This window comes from Rutidosis leptorrhynchoides, chromosome 6, assembly GCF_046630445.1.
Source record: "Rutidosis leptorrhynchoides isolate AG116_Rl617_1_P2 chromosome 6, CSIRO_AGI_Rlap_v1, whole genome shotgun sequence".
NCBI lineage: Eukaryota > Viridiplantae > Streptophyta > Magnoliopsida > Asterales > Asteraceae > Rutidosis > Rutidosis leptorrhynchoides.
In genome coordinates this window covers 232868189-232888933 of record NC_092338.1, presented here as the reverse complement: position 1 = coordinate 232888933, position 20745 = coordinate 232868189, and positions in this window count along the sequence as shown.

Genomic DNA, 20745 nt, shown 5'->3' with positions numbered 1-20745 from the left:
AAATATGTCATGAATGACTCCAAGTAATATCTCTAAGATGAGCAAATGCACAGCGAAAGATTTTTTCATACCTGAGAATAAACATGCTTTAAAGTGTCAACCAAAAGGTTGGTGAGTTCATTAGTTTAACATAAATAATCATTTCATAATTTTAATAGACCACAAGATTTCATATTTACATTTCTCATAAACATACGTCCCATGCATAGAGACAAAATATCGTTCATATGGACTGAACACCTGGTAACCGACATTCACAATATACATATAAGAATATCCCCATCATTTCGGGATCCTCCTTCGGACATGATATAAATTTCGAAGTACTAAAGCATCCGGTAATTTGGATGGGGCTTGTTGGGCCCGATAGATCTATCTTTAGAGTTCGCGTCAATTAGGGTGTCTGTTCCCTAATTCTTAGATTACCAGACTTAATAAAAAGGGCATATTCGATTTCGATAATTCAACCATAGAGTGTAGTTTCGATTACTTGTGTCTATTTTGTAAAACAGTTATAAAAGTTGCGCATGTATTCTCAGCCCAAAAATATAAAAGGGTAAAAAGGCAAATGAAAACTCACCTAATGTATTTTGTAGTGAAAATACATATGACGACATTGAATAAGTGTAAGGTTGGCCTCGGATTCACGAACCTATATCAATTGTGTATTTATTAATACGTATAATGTAAATCACAAAATTTCATTTATTAATATGTATTATTTATATATTTATAGATTTGTAGAACTTATTCTAAATTCCATTTTAAAACGTATACTTATATTACATCTTAAATTATATTTTATATATATCAATTTTATGTATATATATTTATAATGATTAGTGTTTATACAATTAGTAATATTAATATAGCTATATACATATATTTGTGATTAGTATTGTATTTATTAAATTTTATTAGTTTGATATGTGAATTATTAATACAATCCTAGTATATACCATCATTATATATATAGTGTACAAAAGATTTATTTATTAAAATAATAATTTAGATAATAATTATTTACTAATAATAATAATTTTATTAATAATGATAATACTAATAGCAAAAGTGAAAATGATAAATGTTAATGATACTAATAATAATAACTCTAAAACAATATTAATACTAATAATATACTTATGTTAATAATAAGGGTTCTAATATTTATAAAATGATAAATGATAATCATAATAAGGATAATAATTCTTAAAATGATAAACTTAATGATAATAGCATTAATATTATTTATACTAATGCTACCTGATAGTATTATGAGTAATGTTACTTAATAATAATACTACAGATGATGATAATATAACTATATTAAGGTTAATAATCTTATTAATCATGTTATTGTTAATAATATTGATACTAATTAATAATACCATAATACCAATCAATAATAATAATACTTGGTAATAATAATTTGATAGTGATAATAATATTAGTAATAACAATAATGATAATAATAATTGTAATTATAATCATGATAGTAATAATAAATAATAATTAGTACTTATAACAATAACAATAACAATAATATTAATACTAGTAATAATAACAACAATTAATAATAATAATAATAATAATAATAATAATAATAATAATAATAATAATAATAATAATAATAAAAATAATAATAATAATAATAATAATAATAATAATAATAATAATAATAATAATAATAATAATAATAATAATAATAATAATAATAATAATAATGGAAATAGAAGAAAAGGTGTACCCTAAAAAAAATGCACCAAACGAGGCTCGAACCCGAGACCTCCTGTTCACGCACCACACCCTATAACCATCTGCACTGCTGCACGTTTTCTGATTTATTACCCAGACCTATTTATTTAAAGTATATCTATTTTCTGTTTTATTTCCACCTTCTTCTCCAAACAGCAATTCGATCAGAGCAGTCCTAACATTTAATTTACCACTTTGATTTAAGTCTTATAATTGAAACATAATTAATCTGTGGTGGTAATTTGGATCATCAGAAAAAAAATAAAAAAAAAAAGTAAACAGCGAGCAGTAGCAGATACTCAATATTGAAGATGAAGACTCAACATTCGATTTTAAAATTTAGACACTTTTAGACTTCGATTTCTACATGTAAATGGTAGTAATTCAGTCCTAGAATCTTTCTAAATCATCAATTAATCCATATATTCAAAAACGAATTCGAATTTTTTTGCCAAGAACTCTTCGGTTGACTTTTGAAATAAAACTTTGACCTCAGAATTCTACTTCGATACATAAAATTAGAATTTAAAACTTTGAAATTAGATTAAACACATGATCTCTGACTAAACTTTATTTTTAGATTTTTAAATGTTATTCGAAATCGTGTTATGGCCAAAAATTCGAACGTACAGGGGTAAGGAGTCGTTTTAAAAAAAATCAATGAATCAAACAGATAGTAATGGGTACTTACAATTATAATTGATATAGACGATGGAGAATTGAATGTATTATGAACAAGAGAGGGATGATTGATATATAAATGTGTCGACAGTTTCTCTATCGAAGTTAGAGATCAAATAAAAAAAAAAAAGCATAAGGGAGCAGTTAGCAGGTTTTTGGAATTATACTTGTGATGTAACACAGATTGGTACGACTCAATAAGTAACAAATCAATTAGCTACAGCTTGGATAACGATTGAAAATTGAATACAAACATTTCTGTATTTATATTCGCATAATATATATATCTGTATTGGTATCTGTATATATATATGACGAGATATATATATATATATATATATATATATATATATATATATATATATATATATATATATATATATATATATATATATATATATATATATATATATATATATATATATATCTGATTTTTATGTATCCTTATCAGCATTTATCTTTTATATTTAATTCTTATTAATAAATAATAAATAATAATAATATTGTTAATACTATATAAAAAAATACTAATAATAATAATAATAATAGGAATACTGTATGCTTCAATAAATAAAATAACTATTAATTTTAATAACAATAATGGTTCTTAGTACTTAATAAATATATGATTTTAATAATACAATTAATATTATAAATAATATTAAAGTTCAAAATACTATATTATTGATAATAATAATAGCTATAGTAATAATAATACTACTTATAATACTAATAATAATGATATAACAATTTATACATATCAAATATCATATCCGTATCTTAATATTATAATTCATAATATTAATATTATTTTATTTTTTATTTTTAAGAATAAAAGTAGTAATATTATAACATATATATTTTTTACTTATAGTATATATATATATTATCTATGTAATATCTAATAATCATATGATACATTATATAATAACTTCTCTTGAATACATATTATTTATAATTTTCATTACAATATACATATAATGATAATTATGCATGGAAATCATTTATAATTATATATAAATCCCTTTTAAATTACACTTAATTATTTCGTATCTTATTTTTACATCTTTATATGTATACATGCTTAATTACAAACAATTGTTCGTGAATCGTCGGAATTTGGTCGAGGTTAAATGAATTCATGTAAACGGTTTCAAAATTTTGTAACTCAATATTACAGACTTTGCTTATCGTGTCGAAATCATATAAAGATTAAGTTTAAATTTAGTCGGAAATTCCCGGGTCATCACAGTACCTACCCGTTAAAGAAATTTCGTCCCGAAATTTGAGTGAGGTCGTCATAGTTAACATTAAAAATATTTTCATGACGAGTTTGAGCTGATAAATAGAATTTTATTACTGTTGAGTAATATGGATAATATAATTCGATTACTCGAAGAGTACGAGTGAAGCTATCGTAAAAGAGTGAAATGAGGATAAAATTCGTCCCGAAATCTGAGTGAGGTCGTCATGGCTAACAATAAATATGTTTTCCTGACGAATATGAGCTGATAAATAGAGTTTTATCATTATTGATTAATATGAATAAAACGATTCGATTATGTGAAGCATATGAATGAAGTTATCATAAAATAGTGAAATGAGAAAGATAAGTTTCATCATAACTTTTGACTAGTCATGGTTGAATTTAAAAGATATGGTGCGTCATAGCTTTTGACGTAGAGGGTTGAATTCCGGAATTCAAGGAATTTTAAGAAAATTTTCGAAATCTAAAAGATTTGATTCTTCGGTGAATAAGGGAATTAAGATATCTATAATTAAATGCGGTGATCTGCCTTGATTACTCTGTCTAATATTTCCATTATAAATTTACCTTTTTCGTTCCATTAGTTTCCACCACTTCTATACCTTCTTTCTCGTTTCATATATCCAAAAGATTATAATAATGCTTAATCCGGTTCTAATCCTTGCTCTTATTCTGACTATCGCAATGATCGTTCATCTTTTCCTACTCCCACCGGAAGAATCTGTTTATTTCTACTATGCTCTAGGGATTATTATATTTATAATCCTCCCGTGTCTTTATATTGCCATACGTACTGATATCCACGGTTTGTAATTTTTTGGTGTTGTCATTGGGCTTTATATTTCCTCTTATATTTTGGGTCTCTTTGCCTTGTTATTATCCTCTCGACCTTTAGTAAAGCGAGCAAAGGTCCAGAATTCATAGATATGAATTTAGGAATGATCATAGTTAATGTTTTAAGAAGGAAATTGTAATGGTACGATCTTGACTTGTCAAGTTACCAGAATATCACGGAAAAGATAGAACTATCAAGAAAAATATTTTCTTGATATGTTTATATATTAGATAAGATGTAAGAGTCGTGTAACATGGCACATGATGACCTTATAATCTGTGAATCATCATGTCCTATTCAGAAACTCAGCATGACTTACTGTAATATAATCACGTTGATCAAGTGTCATTATATTATACTAACTTATGCATCAGTCCCAACACTACTTCAAAACATTCATATTTTAAACTTGAAAGTTTACAGAATATAGAAACTAACAGTTTCTATATGATGTAACACTGATAGCACGAAGAGATTAATGATTTCAGATATGATTAGTTATGACAATATCTTCAGAAATATGGAGGATAATTATGATGAAAGATACGATGATATCTTGGAATTTCTAATATCAAAGGATGATGAAGAAGATTTATCCGTAAGGGTTTAGATTCAGAAGCAAGGTATTCGCTAAAGATTTCATCAGAAACAGAATCATTTGGATTCTTTGAAGTCAAACTTATTCTTTGTGATTTATCCACGGCTTTCTTCATAGACGATGGAGAATCGAATGTATTATGAACAAGAGAGGGATGATTGATATATAAATGTGTAGACAGTTTCTCTATCGAAGTCAGAGATCAAATAAAAAAAAAGCAGAAGGGAGCAGTTAGCAGGTTTTTGGAATTATACTTGTGATGTAACACAGATTGGTACGACTCAATAAGTAACAAATCAATTAGCTACAGCTTGGATAACGATTGAAAATTGAATACAAACATTTCTGTATTTATATTCGCATAATATATATATCTGTATTGGTATCTGTATATATATGACGAGATATATATATATATATATATATATATATATATATATATATATATATATATATATATGTATATATATATATATATATGTATATATATATATATATATATATATATATATGTATATATATATATGTGTATATATATATGTATATATATATATATATATGTATATATATATGTATATGTATATATATATATGTATATATATATATATATATATATATATATATATATATATATATATATATATATATATCTGATTTTTATGTATCCTTTTCAGCATTTATCTTTTATATTTAATTCTTATTAATAAATAATAAATAATAATAATAATATTGTTAATACTATATAAAAAAATAATAATAATAATAATAATAGGAATACTGTATGTTTCAATAAATAAAATAACTATTAATTTTAATAACAATAATGGTTCTTAGTACTTAATAAATATATGATTTTAATAATACAATTAATATTATAAATAATAATAAAGTTCAAAATACTATATTATTGATAATAATAGCTATAGTAATAATAATACTACTTATAATACTAATAATAATGATATAACAATTTATACATATCAAATATCATATCCGTATCTTAATATTATAATTTATAATATTAATATTATTTTATTTTTTATTTTTAAGAATAAAAGTAGTAATATTATAACATATATATTTTTTACTTATAGTATATATATATATATATATTATCTATGTAATATCTAATAATCATATGATACATTATATAATAACTTCTCTTGAATACATATTATTTATAATTTTCATTACAATATACATATAATGATAATTATGCATGGAAATCATTTATAATTATATATAAATCCCTTTTAAATTACACTTAATTATTTCGTATCTTATTTTTACATCTTTATATGTATACATGCTTAATTACAAACAATTGTTCGTGAATTATCGGAATTTGGTCGAGGTTAAATGAATTCATGTAAACAGTTTCAAAATTTTGTAACTCAATATTACAGACTTTGCTTATCGTGTCGAAATCATATAAAGATTAAGTTTAAATTTAGTCGGAAATTCCCGGGTCATCACAAGTGTGAGGTTTGCACCCCATGAAGTTCTTGTAGGAGCACCCCTCATTTGAATTACCGGCTCCATGGTTGTTGTTGATGTTGTGGTTGTTGTTATTGTTATTGTTGTTTGGAGGAGTGACCGACCATGGATGCATCTACAGCGGTGGCTATCATTCGTTGAAGAGCTTGTTTGGGAGTTTCATTGCATTGACCTCGGCGAGGAGCCATTGTTCCTTCAAGACACAAGAATATCATTGATTAGTATTCTCAATAATTCTAATCGTGATATGGAATTAAGATATAGAGAAAATTTTCCTTGACCCGCCCTCGATACTCTATGTTATAATGTCAGAACGTCCATATGAGTCACCGTAATATAATCCTAGCAATTATATTACCCTAATTCATATGTGCATTCGACATTACCTCATAAGGTCAAGACAACGTGTCAATCAAATTAAACAACATGAGATTAAGATGAAATAAGAGTTAGATATGAATAGAAGAGTTCAAGTATAAATGTACAAGTAGTCAAGCAAGTTCTACTTCAAGTCTATATGCCGGTTGTAGTCTAAACTCACTAATGCACCCTATGACTCGGGGTTGACACCAATGAACTCTAAATCCCTACAACCAACGCTCTGATACCACATGTGACGACCCGACAAAATCATCATTGACGGCGCCGTCAACATAGGTCCCATAACGTGGTCATAAGTCTTTAAAATAAAGTTTGACCAAAATATGCCGCATTCATTTCATATGTACGGATGTTTCAAGGTTTACAAAAGTAGTTTAACAACTAGTTACATTAGTTTAAAGTACAAATGAAACCTATGCGACACAATTTAAAGTAAAGTCAAAAGACGCTCCATGTATGCATGTATACTCAACATCCAAGCAAGTATCAAAATAGTGTGCGGAAGCATGTATCACTTAGCATTTAGGGACCTGAGAAAAACATAGAAAATCTGTCAACGAAAACATTGGTGAAATCATAGGTTTAGTAAGTATATTGTATTGAACCACAAGATTTAGTGTAAGTCGATTATCCAAATCGTTGGCATTCCAAAGATGTTGTTGTTGTCGAGCACCCAATTATCAAGGCTTAATTGAATAATTACCTCTGCATCATAGTGTTAGAACCTACACTATAATAGAAAATATATTTCATCCACTAACGGTATCGAACAGTTCGAATGAGGGTTAGTCAAAGCCGTATGGATCCACACAACATAAGTTCTCGCTTACACCCTACACGTGTAACTAATGATAATTGAATTGAGGATTTTTGTTCTAATTCGTTCGTGGAATGTTTGTTTTCGTACTTGTGTTCACTTTGTAAAATGAAACGTTTATGTTTTCTCATCCCAAGTATAAGTATAAAAGAGTAAAAGTGGGAATATGATCTCACCTTGAGTGCACGAATATAAATGTACTTCACAAAGTAAATGTGTGTAAGAACGAATGCTAGTATTGACCTAAACAATATGTTGTATCAATATCGGTAAAGTATGAAGTCAGTCAAAGTTATTCAATTAGTCATATGGCTCGTTACAACTCGATTATAATAGCATGTGAGTCAAATTGTCAATTTTCATGCAAGATATAAGTATAAAAGCATGTTGAACGATTGCATAAGTATTTGATTAAGTTTGACTAAAAGTCAAACTTGGTCAAAGTCAAAATCAAAGTCAACAGGGTCAGGTAGGGTATCTGACAATTTTTCCATGATGAGAAATCATATATAAGCATATTGGCCAAGTTTCATGTTAATCGAAGTTACGAGTAAGCGGGGGTGAAACTGTGAAAACACAAAGTGATTTTGGTCAGCAGGAATTGGAGCTGAGCTCCAACCGACACTCAAATAGGCATGTGGGGGCCTTAAGCGGTGCTCTAGGGGCCTTGAGCAGTGCTGAGGGTGTCTGATCAGCAATTTGGGCAGTTTTGAACACTTAATGCACGAACCAAACTTCATTTTAACACAACTAATGAACCGTAAACATTCAAAATACGTATCTTATATCATTGGAAAGGTAATTTAAAGAGGAATACAACTAAATAAATTTCATCAATCAATTCATCATTTACAAAAACTGAATTCTCGTCGAATGATCATATAATGCTCACCATTTAATGTTTCAAGCTCATAAATACAATTAATGATTTGGAAACTTAACACACGCATATAATACGCTGTTTCGTAGGTATTTTACATAAAATACTACTACACACTTACAAAAAACATTGCAAAGCATTTAATGCATCAAAATTTTCATTTAAGGCTACCAAACCCTAACCAAAAATCATAAAATCCTTAATCATGTTAATGAGGCTTTTCCAAGTCAACCTACATACCAAAATGTAGCTAATGATGCTAGTAACACATTTAGTACATGAACTTTAGCATAACAACCACATTTAATAAACCAAAACTCAAGATTAAACACACCCATTTTCAAGTTCATGCTAATTACTCAAAATAACAAGATCGAGCAAATAATTCACATACTCATGTTAGACTTGAACCATGGACACTAATGAACACTTTTATAAGTTAAGAACACCAAGAACAAAAATCTAGAGTTTTTAGAAACCTTACCCCTAGTTATGAAATTGGTACCAAATTAAAGCTCTTGATTAGTAGAGCACAAATATGCAATTTGTTTTGATGTTAGCTTGCTAGATCGAATTTAGATGATGAATTTATGTGGAGTGGGTTTGAGAAAAGAAAATGGAAGTATCAAAAGTGGAGGTGAAAGAGTGAGTGGAGGAGGAGGGTTTGACTAGTTGACCTATTCAACTAGTTTGATCCCTTGGCAAGTTTAGTCCCTCGAGTTTAAAAGCGGGTGTGTGAATTAACCAAACGAATTACCTTAAATGTGCTAGAGTAAACGAGAGGTGTTTTAATTAATAACGGACTTTAACTTAAATAAACGGAAAGTAAACGCAAAAAGACGGGTCATTACATATAGTCTTCGCTCTTGATACATTTCGTCCATATTTAATAATGAATAAAGTAACAGTTTACACCGATCACTCTGCGCTTAAATTGTCGCGACCCGTCCAAATTCATAAGGAGGAATACAATAACATATGATTACATTGCGAGGTATTGACCTCTATATGATACGTTTTACAAACATTGAATTCCTTTAAAAGACAAACTCATTTCAAAATATAACCTTTCATTACAAATGATATATATTTCCCCTAATATGAATGACTAATTTGTCATAATAGCCTTTTTGAACTCAAATGATTTGAATGCAACGTTTTTTGTAATATGTCATGAACGAATCCAAGTAATATCTTTAAAATGAACAAATGCACAGCGGAAGATTTCTTTCAAACCTGAGAATAAACATGCTTATAAGTGTCAACCAAAGGGTTGGTGAGTTCATTAGTTTATCATAATCAATCAATTCCATAATTTTAATAGACCACAAGATTTTCATTTCCATTTCTCATAAAATCATTCATATGGATTGAACCCCTGGTAACCGACATTAACAAGATGTATCTAGAATATCCCCAACACAGATCCACTCGTCTGTAGAGTTAAATCAAAGTACTAAAGTAGTTCAAAATCTCTAACTAGGGCTTGTCAAGGCCCATAGATCTATCTTTAGTTTTCATGTCAATTGGTGGCAATTATAATAAACACCAATTCTTAGGTTACCAAGTTCAACAAGGGCGATATCTGGTATAAAAATTCAACCATAGAATGTAGTTTCGATTACTTGTGTCTATTTCGTCAAACATTTATAAAAGCGCATGTATTCTCAGTCCCAAAAATTATATATTGCAAAAGCATTTAAAAAGGGAGCAAATAAAACTCACAATACTGTATTTCGTAGTAAAAATACATATGACGTCATTGAACAAGTGCAAGGTAAGCCTTGGATTCACGAACCTATATTAATTATATATATTTATATGTTGGTCAATATCTGTCTAACAATTAAGGTCGAGTCATGGTGTACCACAATCCTAATGCTCGAGATCGATATGCAAAAGTTGACAAAAGTCAATTTGACCCAAAATGACTTCTAAAATTTATACATATTTATAATATAACTTATATATAGTCATTTTATATATAATATATATTTATCAGATTTTATTAAAGTAAATAATAAAAGTCATTTATTAAAAAAAATTATATTAAAATATATATATATGATAAAAATATACTTTTATATATCTTAAATAATAAAATTTATAAAGTTTGCGTAATATCATAAAAATATTGTGGTATGTATTATTAATGTAATTATATAACGTGTGATGAAAATATATTTGTATCACATATTTAAATACTATAGATAATAATAATAATGAATAAAAGTGGTATTATTTTGAAATAACAATAACTATTATTATTTTACTAGTAATAACAATATTTATTTACTAATGATGATATTAATTATTAAAAAAAAATTCTAATAACGATAATTTTAATAGTAACGATACTTTTCAATAATAATGATATTTCTATTAAAATGATAATTTTAATAAAAATGATAGTTTTAATATTAATGATGTTTTTAACAATAATAATGATGATAAAAATAATAAATTGATAGTTTTGATAAAAATATTAATTATTTTAATAATATTAATAATAATAATAATAATCATAATAATAATAATAATAATAATAATAATAATGATTATTAAATAATAATAATAATAATAATAGTGATAATATCGATGATAACGATAACGATAACGATAACGATAACGATAATCATTTTAACAATAATACTTAAAAATTATAGATAATTCAGCTGACTATATCTTTTAATCTGTTCATCGAAACCATTCGCTTTCTAAATGAAAAGTTATTAATTTTTCGCCAGCTTTCCAAATACATGCTATCATATACCTTATATCAGTAATATATGTATTAAATTTGTGGTTCAACATAAACTATATAACGACACAATTAAGCATACAAGCATGCATGATCATATATACTCGAGCACTAGTCCGAGATACACTATTAATATATAAAAGATAAGATAAGAATGCTCACGTATCAATATTGAGATTCAATATTGCAGGAGAGTATGTAGATGTAACGGAAAAGATAAACACTAGTTTGACTCATGATCAAAACCCCCGAACCATACCCATAACTTCCATAGCTATAACCCATAATTTCCTTAGCTCTATCCCGCTCATAAAACCCGTTTTAAAAACACGTGAGCAGAACCTCGTCGTAGTATTTTATGTATAATAATACTAATAATATTAATACTCATACTACTACTATGTGGCCGCTCGACTAATGTGCATAGTTAAATTGAAATTTTAGTTTTACAAATTCGTATGTGGCCGCTCGACTAATGTCCCGGTTCCAGTTTTTCGAACGTTGTTTCGTGCGCTTTAAAAATCTTGTACTTTACGTTTCGTGTATAGTACCTTTATCAATGAAAAGACTCAAATCAATGAAAAACTATCTCACTCAAAGTGTAACTTATTCATTCGAGTGTTTTGGACATTTACGTTCTTAAATCAAAGTCTCGTTATTTATCAAAGTATATTTTTAAATCAAAACGTTTTATATCTTGGTTAATATTTTATTTTATCATTTTGTAATATATATATATATATATATATATATATATATATATATATATATATATATATATATATATATATATATATATATATATATATATATTCATTTTGAAATATAATTTATATATATTAGAAATATCTATTTAAATATATATTTAGTTTTTTAAAACAAATTATATTTCAAAGTATATTTTAAGATCGTTTTCATAATCGTAAATATTATATCATATAAGGTTTACACTTTAAAACATAATTTGATATAATTCCTTTATGCGCCAACGTTTATTTTAATTTCCTTAAACTTTCTAATTAATATAACTTGATGTCAATCTAATCAAATAAACAAGTGTTACTATTGTTTACATAACTAATTTCAAATCATATATATTTAATATACATAAACACGTTTTTAATACACGTTACAAGTTATTTATATATCTAACAACCAATATTCCAAAAGACATTTTAATAAACGAGTTCTATTATATCGAAAAACGTTTGCTCACATTTAAAAATAGATCAATCAAGTATTATGAAATTCAATACTCCACTAACTTTTGTCTAACCATCGTCAATTGACACTTTTGTTCTTACTTGTAAATCACTTTACCATTTATCCCGAATACCGTTAGAAAGAACAGATTTCTTAAATCAAAGTGGACCTCGTAACAGAGACTCATGACAATAACATGATCCATGATGGACTTTGTAAATATATTTTAATCTTATCGAAAAACTTATATTGAAACAAAATACGTTCATGTAAAGTATTATATATCTAATACTTTGTTAACGTTTTCAATTAACAAGTATATATTATATATACATATCTATATACACATAAATGTTCGTGAATCATCGAGCACATTCAAAGGGTAATTGATTACATGAATATAATTTCAAAAATTTTGAGACTCAACATTACAGACTTTGCTTATCGTGTCGGAAATATATAAAGATTAAGTTTAAATTTGATTGGAAATTTCCGGGTCGTCACATTACCTACCCGTTAAAGAAATTTCGTCCTGAAATTTGATTGAGGTCGTCATAGCTAACAATAAGAATGTTATTTTGATGAATATGAGTTGATACATAGGGTTTTATCATGATTGAGAAATATGAATAAAATAATTCGATTACTCGAAGCGTATGAGTGAAGCTATCATAAAAAAGTGTAATGAGAAAATAGGGATTCGTCTTATCTTTTGACGTCATCACAATTGATCTCCGGATTTAAAGAAAGTCTTCATAATCCATATAAGATTTGATTCTTCGGTGATTAAGGAGATTACGATCCTTTTAGATTAAATGCGATAATCTGTCTTGATTTCTCTGTCTGATGTTTTACTATAAATTCACCCTCTTCGTTTCCTTATTTCCACAGCTCATACCTTCTATTCTTTCTCCCTCAATTCATCCCTTAAAGCATTCGTCAATATGCTCCATCCAGTTTTGATTCTTGATATAATCCTAACTTTTAAATCTGTCATTCTTCTCTTTCATCTACCGCCAAAAGAATCTATTCACTTATACTATTACCTTGGGGTTATAGTGTTTTTAATTCTCCCGTGTCTTTACGTTGCAATACGTATGGATATACATGATTTGTAATTGTTGTCAGGCGTTATATTTTCCTTTATATTTTGGGGTTCCATACTTTTGTTTTCTCTTCCCGACTTTAAGTCAAGCGAATAATGGTCTAGAATTCGTAGGTATGAACATTCGAATGATCATGACTAATGTTCTAAGAGAGAGATTGTAATAGCATGATCTTGATTGGTTAAGTTACCAGAATTCAAGAGAAAGGATAGAACCATTAAGAATTTATGTTCTTGATATGTTTATATATTAGATAGAATATAAGAGTCGTGTACATAGAGCATGATGATGATAGGGTCTGTGAATCATCACATTCCATTAAAAACTTAGCATGACTTACTGTAATATAATCACGTTGATCAAGAGTCATTATATTATACTAACTCATGCTTCAGTTCCCAACATTACTTCAAAAACATTCATATCTTGAATTCGAATTTTTCAGAATTTAGAAACTAACACAGTTTCTTTTATGTTGTAATGCATATATTGCGAAGAGATAAATGATTTCAGATAAGAATAGTTGTGAAAATATCTTCAGGAATATCGAAGATATTTATAATGAAAGATACAATGATATCTTAGAATTTCTAATATCGATGGATGATGATGAAGATTTGTCCGTAAAATGTAGAGTCAGGAGCAAGGTATTCGTTAATGACTTCAGCAGATACTGAATCATTTGTCTTCTTTAAAGGCAGGTTTAGTCTTTGTGATTTGTCTACAGCCTCCTTCATGGTCTGCTCAATCCGTTTTCCAGTTCCAAACCTTCTCTTTTTCTCAGCTTTACCACCGTATTATTCTTTATCATTAAACTTTTGACTGTTAAGGTCGTTTACAGTTTTTGCTGCTTCATTAGCATTTTTCCAATTTCTGAGAACTAGCTCGCAGTTCAGAAACTTCACATTCGAAGTATGTAAGTCTAGGAGATAGACGTTATATGTATATATATAACTGTTGGCGTAGAATCATTGCAAAATTCAAAATACTGATTGCTAATTCTCAGTAGTTGGTATGACAATTATTGTTACAAGATGTAGATGAGTACTTGATAAAGTTTCAAAGAATAAGTATCGTAATTTTTCGGAGAGGCTTAAAGATCAATGAAGTTATTGATAAGTTTACTGCTAATGTGGCGAGATATGAAAGGTTCCCCGGTAACAATGATGAAGGGGTAATCGTTATAATAAGGCTTATTCGAATGAACAAATGAAGTTGATTTGCTGGAGCTGTTACAAAACTGTCTATTTTGAAAAGAGATTGAAAAGTAATTTTTGATAATAAATTCCAAAGGATCTAACACGGATACGTGTTAAACTATGACTATGGTTTCGAGAGTTTTTCAGATGCTTGACGGTGGGTAATATGTGGTTGGATCATCATCTTGCATGTCTTCAGGAATTTCGAAGGGTTTGAACACATTGTAATTGTTAATATACATATGATGTTCTAGGATTTTGAATGATACAATTATTTTTCTGGGTTCCATGAACAGAAATGATGTTATAGTACAGTTTTGTATTCAAAGTATAGTTTTGAAAGATGTAGGAATCTAAGAGTGATGATTTCGGTTACATCTCGAATGAATTCTGAGATTTCAAAATCAGAATATGTAATTAGATTTGAATGAGTATGGTTGTCTTGATTTCTATTATAGAATGTATATTGTTGTGAAAGTAGGGAGTATAGTTGATGATTTGCTGAATCTGAATCTAAGGATATAACATATTAATTGTGAATTTTATATATCTCTCGGGTATTACCTACCCGTTAAAAAAAATTCACAAATAATATTTTGAACAAGAATTTTTCATTACAATCTTTATGAAAATATATGTATGTATATTTTCTTCAGATGTAATACAGATTTAATGAGTTAATATCATATTAAGCTCATATGATTTTTGGCTTAAATTAGAAATGAATAATCTCTAAAACATTAGAGATTACATAATCTTCGCGGAGTATTTCACTAATAGAATCATACTTCCTTATTTATTCCTATTGATATTAATCGGTGAAGGATGTTTGTGGAATTCTTGTGAACTTCTCAGAGCACAAATGATGTTTTCTAAAAAGTTTCGAGCATATCGAAGATGAAAGTGTAAAATCAAACATGTAATTGATTAATACACTTGATTTATTATGAATTGGAATTCATTGAGTTTGGAACAGAGATTGTAGTTAACAATAGTTAAGTCGTTAACGAAGGATGTACATCATTGCATATTAGTAATATGAGTTAACCGAGAAGTATCTACACTTATTTAATTCATTCATAATAGCTTAGTATGAACAGATTTATTTTGATCTCAAAATTTATATATATATATATATATATATATATATATATATATATATATATATATATATATATATATATATATATATATATATATATATATATATATATATATATATATATATATAATTTCTTTAGAGAAAATGAGTTAATACTTCGTAACTCGTTGATACAAAATACGCGTTATTGATTCGTAATGGTGTCCACGGTGATTCTTGAACTGACGGAGCTTGTGATGTTATAGGTGTTGCTGATTCTGATGATGCTGAGGTACTGACTGTGTTGGTGATGCTAACGGTACTGTTGATGCTGCTGGTAAAACAAGTCTAGCTTGCAAATCGTGCACCATCCCTTGTCGTAGTTTCTATTCTTCCTTCTATCATTTTGGTTCACTCATCTGATTTATGGTTAGGGCTAGAATTAATAATCTCTAAGACTTTAGAGATTACATAATCGCCACATAATGTTTCTCCAATGAAGTTATAGATTACTACTTCATCGGTTTTTGTTGTTGGTACTCCTTGGTATCTATGGTGCATGTGATGTTGATATCCGAGGTACAGATTGTGATGTTGAGGCGTGTGATGGGGCTGTTGTTGTTGGTGGTGGTAATGGTGTACCGTTGATACCGGTGATGCTGCCGGTGCTTATGGTATTGAGGCTTGCGATGTGGATGTTGCTAGCGGTACTGGTGTTGTTGCTGTAGATGTAAGTCTATCTTCCAAATTGTGTACTGTACTTTCCAGAAACTCCATTCTTTCTTCAAGCCTAGCACAAATCTCTTTAACTTCCTCCACTAATCCTACTTGATTAGTAGTCAGAAGTAGAGGCTGAATCACCAACATTATTCTATGAATGCGTTCTTCGAGTCAGAATATTCGGGCAAAGAGTGTGAAAATGGTATTGCGAATTGGTTGACTGGTGAGCGCGTCAAGTTCTCCGATGTCGGGAGGTAAATTTGGTCCGCGGTAGGGTTCTCCCTCTTCATTTCTCCAGCAGGTGAGTATGTCTCGAACCCATCTCCATCTCCTCCAGAAAGAAGTGTAGTCAACCAGTTGGGGTACTTCGGTCACACTACCTTCAGAGTCTTCAGAATCACCTTCGAAATTATATGAATTTGAATTTGGTACAGGATCCATCTTAAATGATTAGCTAAAGGATTTTCAGTATGAAATAGATTATAGGACTTAGATTTGGTATTTTTCAATACATAATTTACATATGTATATATAATACCAAAATCTCATAAATTACAGAGGAATCTTTGGAAGATGTCAGGCAAAGTTCACAGTAAAAGATACGCTAATATATGAATTAGCAGATACGCTAAGATATGAATGTTGTCTATACACTATCTATGGAATAAATGCAACAAGATGCGTCTAGACTTAAGATGATATGCAGGTAATTTTTGACAAGAATTTATAAGCAAAACTTTTAACATGCAGACACGGTCGAAGTCCAGACTCACTAATGCATCTTAACAACTATCAGTTAGACACACTAATGCAAGACCTGGTTAGCTAAGACCACCGCTCTGATACCACATGTTGTGACCCATCCAAATTCATAAGGACGAATACAATAACATATGATTACATTGCGAGGTATTGATCTCTATATGATACGTTTTACAAACATTGCATTCCTTTAAAAGACAAACTCATTTCAAAATATAACCTTTCAATACAAATGATATATGTTTCCCCTAATATGAATGACTAATCTATCATAATAGCCTTTTTAAACTCAAATAATTTGAATACGACGTCTTTTGTAATATGTCATGAACGACTCCAAGTAATATGTTTAAAATGAACAAATGCACAGCGGAAGATTTCTTTCAAACCTGAGAATAAACATGCTTACAAGTGTCAACCAAAAGGTTGGTGAGTTCATTAGTTTATCATAATCAATCAATTCCATAATTTTAATAGACCACAAGATTTTCATTTTCATTTCTCATAAAAATCATTCATATGGATTGAACCCCTGATAACCGACATTAACAAAATGCATCTAGCATATCTCCAACACAGATCCACTCGTCTGTAGAGTTAAATCGAAGTACTAAAGCAGTTCAAAATCTCTGACTGAACTTGTCAAGGCCCATAGATCTATCTTTAGGATTCGTGTCAATTGGTGGCAATTATAATAAACACCAATTCTTAGGATACCAAGTTCAACAAGGGCAATATCCGGTATAAAAATTCAACCATAGAATGTAATTTTGATTACTTGTGTCTATTTCGTCAAAAATTTATAAAAGAGCATGTATTCTCAGTCCCAAAAAATATATATTGCAAAAGTATTTAAAAATGGAGCAAATGAAACTCACAATACTGTATTTCGTAGTATAAATACATATGACGTCATTGAACAAGTGCAAGGTCGGCCTCGGATTCAAGAACCTATATTAAGTATATATATTTATATGTTGGTCAATATCTGTCTAACAACCAAGGTCGAGTCATGGTGTACCACAATCCTAATGCTCGGGATCGATATGCAAAAGTTGACAAAAGTCAATTTGACCCAAAATGACTTCAAAAATTTATACATATTTATAATATAACTTAAATATATCCGTTTTATATATAATATATATTTATCAGATTTTATTAAAGTAAATAATAAAAGTCATTTATTAAAAAAAATTATATTAAAATATATATATGATAAAAATATACTTTTATATATCTTAAATAATAAAATTTATAAAGTTTACATAATATCATAAAAATATAGTGGTATGTATTATTAATGTAATTATATAACGTGTGATGAAAATATATTTGTATCACATATTTAAATACTATAGATAATAATAATAATGAATAAAAGTGGTATTATTTTGAAATAACAATAACTATTATTATTTTACTAGTAATAACAATATTTATTTACTAATGATGATATTAATTCTTAAAAAAATAATTACTAATAACAATAATTTTAATAGTAACGATACTTTTCAATAATAATGATAGTTTTAATATTAATGATGCTTTTAATAATAATAATGACGATAAAAATAATAAATTGATAGTTTTGATAAAAATATTAATTATTTTAATAATATTAATAATAATAACAATAATAATAATAATAATAATAATAATAATAATAATAATAATAATATTAATAATATTGATTATTAAATAATAATAATAATAATAATAATAATAATAATAATATCGACGATAACGATAACGATCATGATAACGATAACGATAACGATAACGATAATCATTTTAACAATAATACTTTAAAATTATAGATTATTCAGCTGACTATATCTTTTAATCTGTTCATCGAAACCATTCGCTTTCTAAATGAAAAGTTATTAATTTTTCGCCAGCTTTCCAACGACATGCATATCATATACCTTATATCAGTAATATATGTATTAAATTCATGGTTCAACATAAACTATCTAATGACACAATTAAGCATACAAGCATGCATGATCATATATACTCGAGCACTACTCCGGGATACACTATTAATATATAAAAGATAAGATAAGAATGCTCACGTATCAATATTGAGATACAATATTGCATGAAAGTATGTATACGTAACGGAAAAGATAAACACTAGTTTGACTCACGAGCAAAACCCCCGAACCATACCCATAACTTCCATAGCTATAACCCATAATTTCCTTAGCTCTATCCCGCTCATAAAACCCATTTTGAAAACACGCGAGCAGAACCTCGTCGTAGTATTTTATGTATAATAATACTAATAATATTAATAATCATAATACTAATAATAATAATAATAATGTAATTAATAATAATAATCTTAATAATATATAATATATATGTGTGTGTGTAGTGAGATCGAAAGATAGATTGAAAATGAATCAAAAATGCAAAACGCTCGAGCTTTTAAAGACTTGGTCTGTCTCCCATTGATATGCGATCGCATGGTTTCGAAGCCCACTGGCCATGCGATCGTATGAATCCGGAATCCAGCTCACAATATTTTAACTCTTCTTGCCGACACTCGTATAATATTATTATATAAATAATATAATTAATTTATATAATTAATTATATATTATATTATATTTACGTGAATAGTTAAATTGAAATTTTAGTTTTACTGACTCGTACATGGCCGCTCGACTAATGTCCCGGTTCCAGTTTATCGAACGTTGTTTCGTACGCTTTAAAAATCTTGTAATTTACGTTTCATGTATAGTACCTTTATCAATGACAAGACTCAAATCAATGAAAAACTATCTCACTCAAAGTGTAACTTATTCATTCGAGTGTTTTGGACATTTACATTCTTAAATCAAAGTCTCGTTTTTTATCAAAGTTTATTTTTAAATCAAAACATTTTATATCAAGGTTAATATTTTATTTTATCATTTTGTAATATATATATATATATATATATATATATATATATATATATATATATATATATATATATATATATATATTCATTTTGAAATATAATTTATATATATTAGAAATATCTATTTAAATATATATTTAGTTTTTCAAAACAAATTATATTTCAAAGTATATTTTAAGATCGTTTTCATAATCGTAAATATTATATCATATAAGGTTTACGCTTTAAAACATAATTTGATATAATTCCTTTATGCGCCAACGTTTATTTTAATTTCCTTAAACTTTC